The 8,740-nt window shown below is 42.8% G+C and overlaps 1 long non-coding RNA gene across 1 annotated transcript; it reads right to left on the bottom strand.

The window, feature by feature from the left end:
* Positions 1 to 5,078: 5,078 nt before the first annotated feature.
* Positions 5,079 to 7,372, bottom strand: LOC123724406 (uncharacterized). The gene is made up of 2 exons (XR_006756939.1): positions 7,034 to 7,372; positions 5,079 to 5,488 (listed from the first exon to the last, which is right to left on the bottom strand). It is a non-coding gene; the product is annotated as an uncharacterized lncRNA (long non-coding RNA).
* Positions 7,373 to 8,740: the final 1,368 nt, after the last annotated feature.

Genomic DNA, 8,740 nt, shown 5'->3' with positions numbered 1-8,740 from the left:
ACAAGCCTAAGATCACTATGTGCAATGCCAAGTATCGGCTGAAGTGGTGTAAAGCTCGCTACAATTGGACTCTGGAGCAGTGGAAACGCGTTCACTGGAGTGATGAATCACGTTTCACCATCTGGCAGTCCGACAGACGAATCTGGGTTTGGTAGATACCAGGAGAACGCTACTTGCCTGAATGCATAGTGCAAACTGTGAAGTTTGGTGGAGGAAGAATAATGGTCTGGGGCTGTTTTTCATGGTTCGGACTAGGCTCCTTAGTTCCAGTAAAGGGAAATCGTAACACTACAGCATACAATGACATTCTAGATGATTCTGTGCTTCCAACTTTCTAGCAACAATTTGGTGAAGGCCCTTTCCTGTTTCAGCATGACAATGCCCCCGTGCACAAAGCGTGGTCCATTAGAAATGGTTTGTCAAGATCGGTGTGGAAGAACTTGACTGGCCTGTACAGAGCCCTGACCTCATCCACATCGAACACCTTTTGGATGAATTGGAACACCGACTGTGAGCCAGGCCTAATCGCTCAACATCAGTGCCCGACCACACTAATTCTCGTGGCTGAATGGAACGAAGTCCCTGCAGCAATGTTCCAACATCTAGTGGAAAGTCTTCCCAGAAGAGTGGAGGCTGTTTTAGCAGCAAAGGGGAGACTAGCTCCATATTAATGCCCATGATTTTGGAGTGAGATATTCAACAAGCATGGGTCCATATACATTTGGGACCATGTAGATCTGTAAGAGCAGGCAAATGCATTTTCACCATTGACCTATAGGGAGAGCTACAGGCCAACCTGAGGCTTGTTGAAATGGCACTATACATTTACATTTTAGTCATTTAGCAGACGCTCTTATCCAGAGCGACTTAAAGTAGTGAATGCATACATTTCATACATATTTTTTTCTTCTTTTTTTTCTTTTCGTACTGGTCCCCTGTGGGAATCAAACCCACAACCCTGGCGTTGCAAACACCATGCTCTACCAACTGAGCCAGGTTTTGTTCAACGTAAAATAAAAAATATACAAGTATGCCAATTTTCACGCTTCAATACCAAATCGAACAATATGGCATTTTTGGGGAGCTTATTTACTGAACTATATATATATGGTCATAGGCAATGTTTCCTCTAAACTGCGTGCAGCTCCCCGAGACTGCAATGCAGAACAAATATCAGCCAGCGAAGAGAAGCACGAGATTGAACTTCACTCAACTTTCTAGTTTCCCCCGTTAACACTATCAACGTTTCCCTTTACTGTGTGATCGAATCAACGCAATATTAGCAATTTTCAATGCAACATACCGAAACAAAATGAACTATGCAATACTTAGTATGTAAAACTATCTATGCAAGATATTTTATTGTAGGCGCAATAAAAGAAGGAGCATTGTTCACTGCAGTGATGTCAAACCAACATAGCGTTTGCTGTACCTGTAGGGAGACCATCCTTTCTAACCCCTGCCAGGAGATCTCTTAGACCTGTCTTTTCAACATGAGTACAGCATGAGGTACTTGATTTCTGTCCTGCTATTCAAAACATTCAATAAGTGCTGCATCAGAGTAAGAATGGGTTCAATCATATTCATTCCTTACATAAAGCCCTGGCCTATTATGTGCTGCCTCTATAACAACTGTTAAAAACTATGGAGTATGGCATCTAAAAAACACTTTCCCAAAGGGGTGTAATGAACTCTGTCACGCAGAAATAGGCCAGGGCTATCATGTTTTGTTTTATGTGAGGATACCTAACCCAGTGCCCACCCAAAGCTCGAACAAATATGGCCAGCACATTGTTCACAATAGCCGTGTTTTGTTAATCTTGCTCCCCCTGGAAGCCCCCGACCAGCGCTGCAGAGTAATTGAGGAGAAGACCAGCTAAATCTGGTATACGTGGTCCCGGCCGGACTCAAACCCACAACTCTGGCATTGCTAGCAACATGTTCAACCAACTGAGGTACATCTGACAAAACTAAACAAATAACAACATGGAGACATTTTTATATATCAAATCAAAGGAGATGAATACAATAGTTGACACACTTTGCAGTGTGTCAAGCAGAGAACGGTGCAATAAAGAACTCAATTATTCTGTATTATGTTAGCCATACATGTAACAAAATGAACATCTGGGGACAATACAGTTTGAGCCATTACACCGCTAAAACAACTAAGTTTTATCCCATCTCATTTCAGAAAGGGCCCTGCTGGATATATGAGCCGAGGTGGTACTCAAAACCAATATAATTAACCATAGGTTATGGGCCTAAGTTGCAAAGCGATAAGGCAATTAATAGTTCTCATCCCTTGTTTTCTTCTGTATTGAAACATTAGCTCTGTGGAGTCAACAGAGTTGCATAAGACTCCACCCAGTTCCGTATATATGGCACCAAAGTCATTTCCATGATGACTACTGTATACTCTACTCCTTCCTGTTTGAGGCATAAGACTACGTGTCCTCGCTGGGAGGGCCTCGTCAAGCTCAAACCACAGCCTGGTACAGCCCAGCTCCCCCACCTACTGAACAACAAGCTCACCCACATGCTCAGCCTGGATCACTTCCAAGAGTTCTTCAACACCATAAAGACCTCCAGTGGCACTTAACTACTGTGTTTGGAACTGTAGCCACTGTAATATATAGTTTTCAGCATCGTAGTGGCCAACTACTTGTTTTCTTTCTTGTTCTAAACAAATACCATCATGACCTCCAGTGGTGTCAGGTTACATACCAACTGCTGCTGGTCTACTGTCCATTGGTTCACCTCAGCTTATAAGAGAATAGAGTTTTACATTTAACATTGCAACCCTAAAGGACTGGTGGAGGAGTCACTCCACTTTACATCAGTTACAAAGCAATAATATCCTAATAGAGTGGAAAATTCCACAGCTAATCTTTTCATGTGTAATAACTGATAACTGATTATAAGCAGATGTTAAACACAATTAAACTGTTTGAACCTCAGAACAGCCCGCCACTAGCTTGCCAGCTTCTAAGAAATACACACAAAATGTTAAAATACAATAGGTCATGGATTTCTGCATTAAAATATCAGTCTGTTTGGCTAGGTGGCAAATGGGCCAATCAAGTACCGATCGAGCAATGTATGTTGTCCCGAGAATGGACAGTTTGATGAGCTGGTGATCCCTCTTCTCTGCGTCTGAGGGCATTGTGTACATCAACAGAGTACGGATATCATCTGCCTGAGGAAGGAGGAGGATGTGGTCAGAGGGAGAGTTACTGGTTGATAAGGGGTTTCCCTAGCCATGTGTGTCAAAATATATTTGATGGGAATTGTGAACAGACTACGTCCTTGTCAGACAGTTGTGCAACTACAAACATATAACATGCATACATTCACTATGTCTACCATTTTGAGCAAAAAACTAATGAGAGCTCTCTTGTTTATGTTGAGAATCAACATATAATACTGATGGTAACACTTTTCATTTAACATCTTTGTTACGTTCCCCAGTTTCTGTGTTGTGGTTTTGTATGTGTGTTGCAGGATGGCTTCCTGAAATTCCCCCAAGCAGCTGATTGGTCGGCCCCATTGATGATTGGAGAGCTGACCCCACCCCCTCATCAGGATACAGCTGTATCCCATTAGACTCCTTCTCCAGCTATATAAGCCAGTGTTCTGTTGCTCAGAAGAGAGCTGAGGGTTATATCATATGTTGGTTGTTTCTCAGAAAGAGAGTTGGTATGTACTATGTTAGTTGTTGCTGAGAGAGCTGATTGTTATGTTCTGTGTTAGTTTGTTGCTCAGAGAGAGAGCGCTTCTTTTATGTCCCGAGTTAGTTTCTGTTGTGAAGTAGTTTGTAATATTCTGTTTCATTTGTTCCCAGAGGGGAAGGCACCTAGGGAGTGCTTAGGCAAGAGGCCCGCGGGCATACATAACCCGTAGTATTCACCGTCTATGCACACTAGGTAAGACCTGGGCGGACCACCCCTTGTATTTTGGTTAGCACACCAGGTGGTGTTAAGTAGTGGGTAGGCAGGTAAGGTAGGAGAGGGGGCTTTGATATTTACTTTCTTTGGTTCCATCCAGCCCCTTTTCCCCCAAAATTACCATGTGACGGAATAAATTCCCTGTAAACAGTACCATTCTCTGCCTTTCATCCTTACTCGCACCTACAGTCCCATACCTCTCACTCCACGGGGAGTTGAGTTGTAGCAGGGTGTTGCGTTCCCTCTAGGAAGGTGTATGTAACAATCTTCATGTTATCTACTGTTAGCACTAGCAGAGAAAGGATGCGTTTCGTGGGCAGGTCAAGTGTGGTCTCTCTCCTGCTTCTTCATGATAGGGTCAGTTCCGTGGGCCAGCAGTAGAGCACACAGCGGATTACGGCCCTTCTGAGCCACCTCGTGGAGAGGGGTGAAGGCCCAGACTGTTAGGCTGAGAGTCTAGCCTTTATAGATGATGCACAGTTTTTATATAGCTGATACCAAGATTGCTTAGTCAGTCATTTCTAACCTTCCCATATGCCACCTTGGTCATCTACACAGGATGGTATTTTAGTTTCCCAGATGCCAGGAAGATGAGACAATGAGGCATTGTTCAACTCTTCCAGGCTATCGCGAGTCACACACCACATCTTGTCTATAGAATGCCAGCTTTTAGGTTATCACCAACATCAATCAATTGTCAGCCTCAAGCTATCTCTAGTAGAACCCATGTCCTCAACACCCAGACTAGCTGCAGGGTGCTAGAGAGGAGTGGAGACCATAAAACACAGCATTAGCAGGACAGAAATATCTTACTGTTAAGTAAATAATTGTTACATATCCAAAAAATAAGGTGAATACATAATTTTTCCCTCACAAGTGACAGAGGAAAGGATTTAACCTAATGACTTGCCCAAAAACTGACATCCAAGCAGTTACATATCTAGGCTTTCCACAAGGTCATCTTCATCACATTGTGGGTGTTTTTCCATTGTATGTGCTGTACGGTTTTGTAAACAAAACAATCACAATGTCTTCTAAAGCCCGATGACACCTAAGCTGTTAAATATCCTAGGCCACAAGGTCACAGTGTAGGTATTCTGTATCAGGTATGACGGTAAGATGAAGACAATGTCGAATTAACAATGGTTTAATAATCAACAAGGGCAGGCAATAGACAGGCAGGGCTCAGTAAACCAGAGGTGGGGTACCGGATGGCAGGCAGGCAGGCTCAAGGTAGGCAGTGGTCAATAATCTAGAGGTAGGGCAATGGTGCAGGTCAGGGTCAGGCAGAGTGGTCAGGCAGGCGGGCTCCGAGTCAGGACAGGCAAGGGTCAAAGAAAGAGAAACTGGGAAAAGCAGGAGCTGAGGCAAAAACGCGGTTTGCATGTAAAACATCTTCAAAAGCCTGATGTAATCTTTGAGGTGACGGACCCTGTATTAGGCAGCATTGTGCAAACGGATGAGGCCTCCTTTGTCCTGTGCGTTGATGTCAGCCCTTTGCTTCTGGAGATGCTCTGCCACCTCCAGGTTGTTGTAGCCAGCTTAGGTGGGAAACAAGAGGAATGTCAAAATAAAAAACTGTCAGTCTGCCTTACAAAAAACCTTAATGCAAGATCTTCCTGTAAAGGCCGTCAAAGTAATAAGATAGCTCCACATTTCCCAAAGTCCCAGGGTTTGATGACCTGGCTGTCATCCTTTTATGCATTTCTGTTTATGAGTAGGTGTCTAAAAGGTGTGCCGTTCACATTTGCAATGAAATTAATTGAATTAAATGTTTAAAAAAAGTCATTAGTAGTCTATTTTTATTCTGAGTTTTGTTTTCACATCCACATGAAATAGCCTAGCCTATGTTGAATAGGCGGAACTAAGCTATTCACAAGTTATAACATGGCTGATTGTGTTGTTTTCACGTAATGTCAACCAGACCTCTGAATGCAAATTATTTTAAATGATTAGTCAAAGTATGTTAACTCACGTTCATTGTCATGATCCAATTTGTGTCAGATAGAATGCACATTTCATGGAATACTAGTGCCATGATGAAGTTGCAGTTTCTGGGGAAAAGAAGGCTAGTAGTGTTGACGTCTGACACTTTGGGTTCAGATACAGTAAGTTGGTTTGGAGTGTTTGTAAGGTGTTTTAGCCATTTCCAGAATGCATCGAGTTCAATAGCAATGTTGACACAACATGGATGACAATGTCAATAACTCCAATAATCTATATATATTAAAAAAATGACATTGGATATTCTACGATTAAGGAAAGAGTGATAAAGGGTCCACATTTAAAAACCGAGGATCAACTCTTTTTAATGGTACAAAAAGTAAGTGAGTGACCAGCCACAGAAAGTTGAGTTTACAAAAAGTGTAGGTTAGAGAAATGTTACCATTCTCAATTTCACAGAAAAGGCTTTGGATGCAAGGATTGATAGTCTGACATCCAAATAGAAGTTAAAGATATGTTGAATGCAATACATTTTTATTTACAAATGATTGTAAAGTCATTATCTATTACAATCAGTGGCTAAAGTATAAATGTTGGCCCTTCCTTAGTCTACTTTGATTATGAGTTTTGTTTTCACATACACATGAAATGACCATGCATGATATTGCCTATGACATACTATACAAAACAATTATTCATGTTGAATTGGCGTAAGCTTTTTGGCTGATTGTGAAATTTTCACATAATAGCAACCAGAGCTCTATGAACGTGAATTTATTTTCATGATTAATCTAAATATTTCAGCTGACGCTATTTGTTGTAGTATATAGTACCGCACACTTATACTATCAGTGACACGTGCGTAGTAATACAGGGTTGTCATACAGTCTGAAAGTGGTTCTGGACTTGAAGCTATCGATGAATGAACATGTAATCTGAGGTAAACTAAGTAACTTAATTTGGTCCTCTGTAGCTGTTGGTAGAGCCTTGCAATGCCAGGGTAGTTTTGATTCCTGGCACCAACCATAAGTAAAAATGTATGCAAGCATGACTGTAAGTCACTTTGGATAAAAGCATCTTGTTATATTATTATTATTATTTTGTATTTAAAGTCAAGCTTCACTAGTCATCTATATACCTACCTAGTCAATGAGTCCTCCAGTCATAAGAATCCACAACATGGTCTGGTTGCAGAATTTTGTCGAGCACAAACAATCGAGTTAACATAAAAACAGCTGCCAAGCTAAAGGGGAGAGGCTATACGGACACGCCTGGTGCCCAAATTGATGACGCATGTCGAATGGATTTGGTTCAGTAAATTGTCCTGATGAACCCTTCTTAGCTAGCTAGTTTATGCTGGCTAGCCAGCAACAGCATGGTGCAATTTAAAACTTGTAAAAGAAAGTGATGTTTATTTCGATGGGCGAGGGAGAAATAACTTGCAGTATTGGTTCACCATCTAGAAGTCACACTACTGCTGCTCAAAGGGGATAATTTGCCCTGCAAGCTGGCAACACAACACGAGGCACAGTGTGTCCTTCGCTCTGGAGTCCCACTTGCCGAGCACTGCTGTCCTGCAGTAACTTAAGAGGGAAGTAACTAGATACTGTAACTAATATCAGGCCAGGGTGACAGGCAGCTAAAGCACATCTGTTGATTTTGTAGTCCGATAAGTCCCGACTTCGGCAGACAAGTTTCAAATTCTCACTGAGGTTTCTAGCCACAAGCATGAACTAGCTAGCTGGGTAGGGCTCATCAAGGCAACTGACTGAACTAATCCTGGAGAACATCACATCCATCTGAACCCAGATGTCCCACCTATCATACATGGCTGCAAAAAGATTCGATAGGCAGTCGTGCCCAGCACTACAATGACTGCTGGGCATGACAAAGTAGTTGACAGTACATCCATGGTGAAGCATCACTCACAGCATCACTACGACAGCTGCTACGCAAAGACATGTCCTGGCAATGGCAGCACGAGCTCCAGGAAGTGCTGAAGAAGCTCAAAACAGCTCTGATCCCTGCTCCAACACTAAAATTCTTTGATCCACAGAAACAACTCGTCATACAGGCCGACGCATCCAAAGACTGAGTAGGGACGTGTCTACCACAATAGGGACGACTGATCGCCTACGTGTCAATGCCCAAGTAGAAAAGGAGCTGTTAACCATTATGTTTTCTGCCAAAAGGTTCCACCAGTATGTGTATGGGGTGGAAGTGAACGTACAGTCCAACCACAAGGCGCTATAGTCCATACTCAAGAAGCCACTGGGTATAGCGCCATCCAGACTCCAGAGGAAGCTCCTCCAGCTGCAGAGGTAGGATCTGAACGTATCCTACACACCTAGGAACGACATGCTGCTCGCTGCCACGAGCGGTCGTGGGGAGTCAACACACAGAGATTGATGAAGTCACAGACGAGAAAATCATCTACACTCTGGAGGCAACAGACGCCCTTAATGAAGACATGCTGAAACAGCTCAATGAGGCAATACAGAAAGATGACACATTACAACTGCTACAAGGTCCACAGCAAAGGTTGGCCACAACAGAGAAATCAGCTCAACCCAAGACTGTATCAATACTGGTCAATCAGAGACACAGCGGCAGGACAAAACAGAGTTCTGCTTGCAGGAGACAGAATCATCCTTCCCAAAACAAGGAGAACAGTCATGCTACAGAAGCTTCACATTGCTCATCGAGGAATGCAGTGCACAAAAGCTCATGCCAGGAAACACCTGTATTGGCCAGGAATGACAAGAGACATTGAACAAATGGTTGAAATGTGCTACACATGCCAACAGTATCAGCCCAAGAATCAGAAAGAGCCCCTACTCTCACATGAC

Source organism: Salmo salar, chromosome ssa10 (assembly GCF_905237065.1).
Source record: "Salmo salar chromosome ssa10, Ssal_v3.1, whole genome shotgun sequence".
NCBI classification, from domain to species: Eukaryota; Metazoa; Chordata; class Actinopteri; order Salmoniformes; family Salmonidae; genus Salmo; species Salmo salar.
This window is presented reverse-complemented; position numbering and strand designations above follow the sequence as displayed.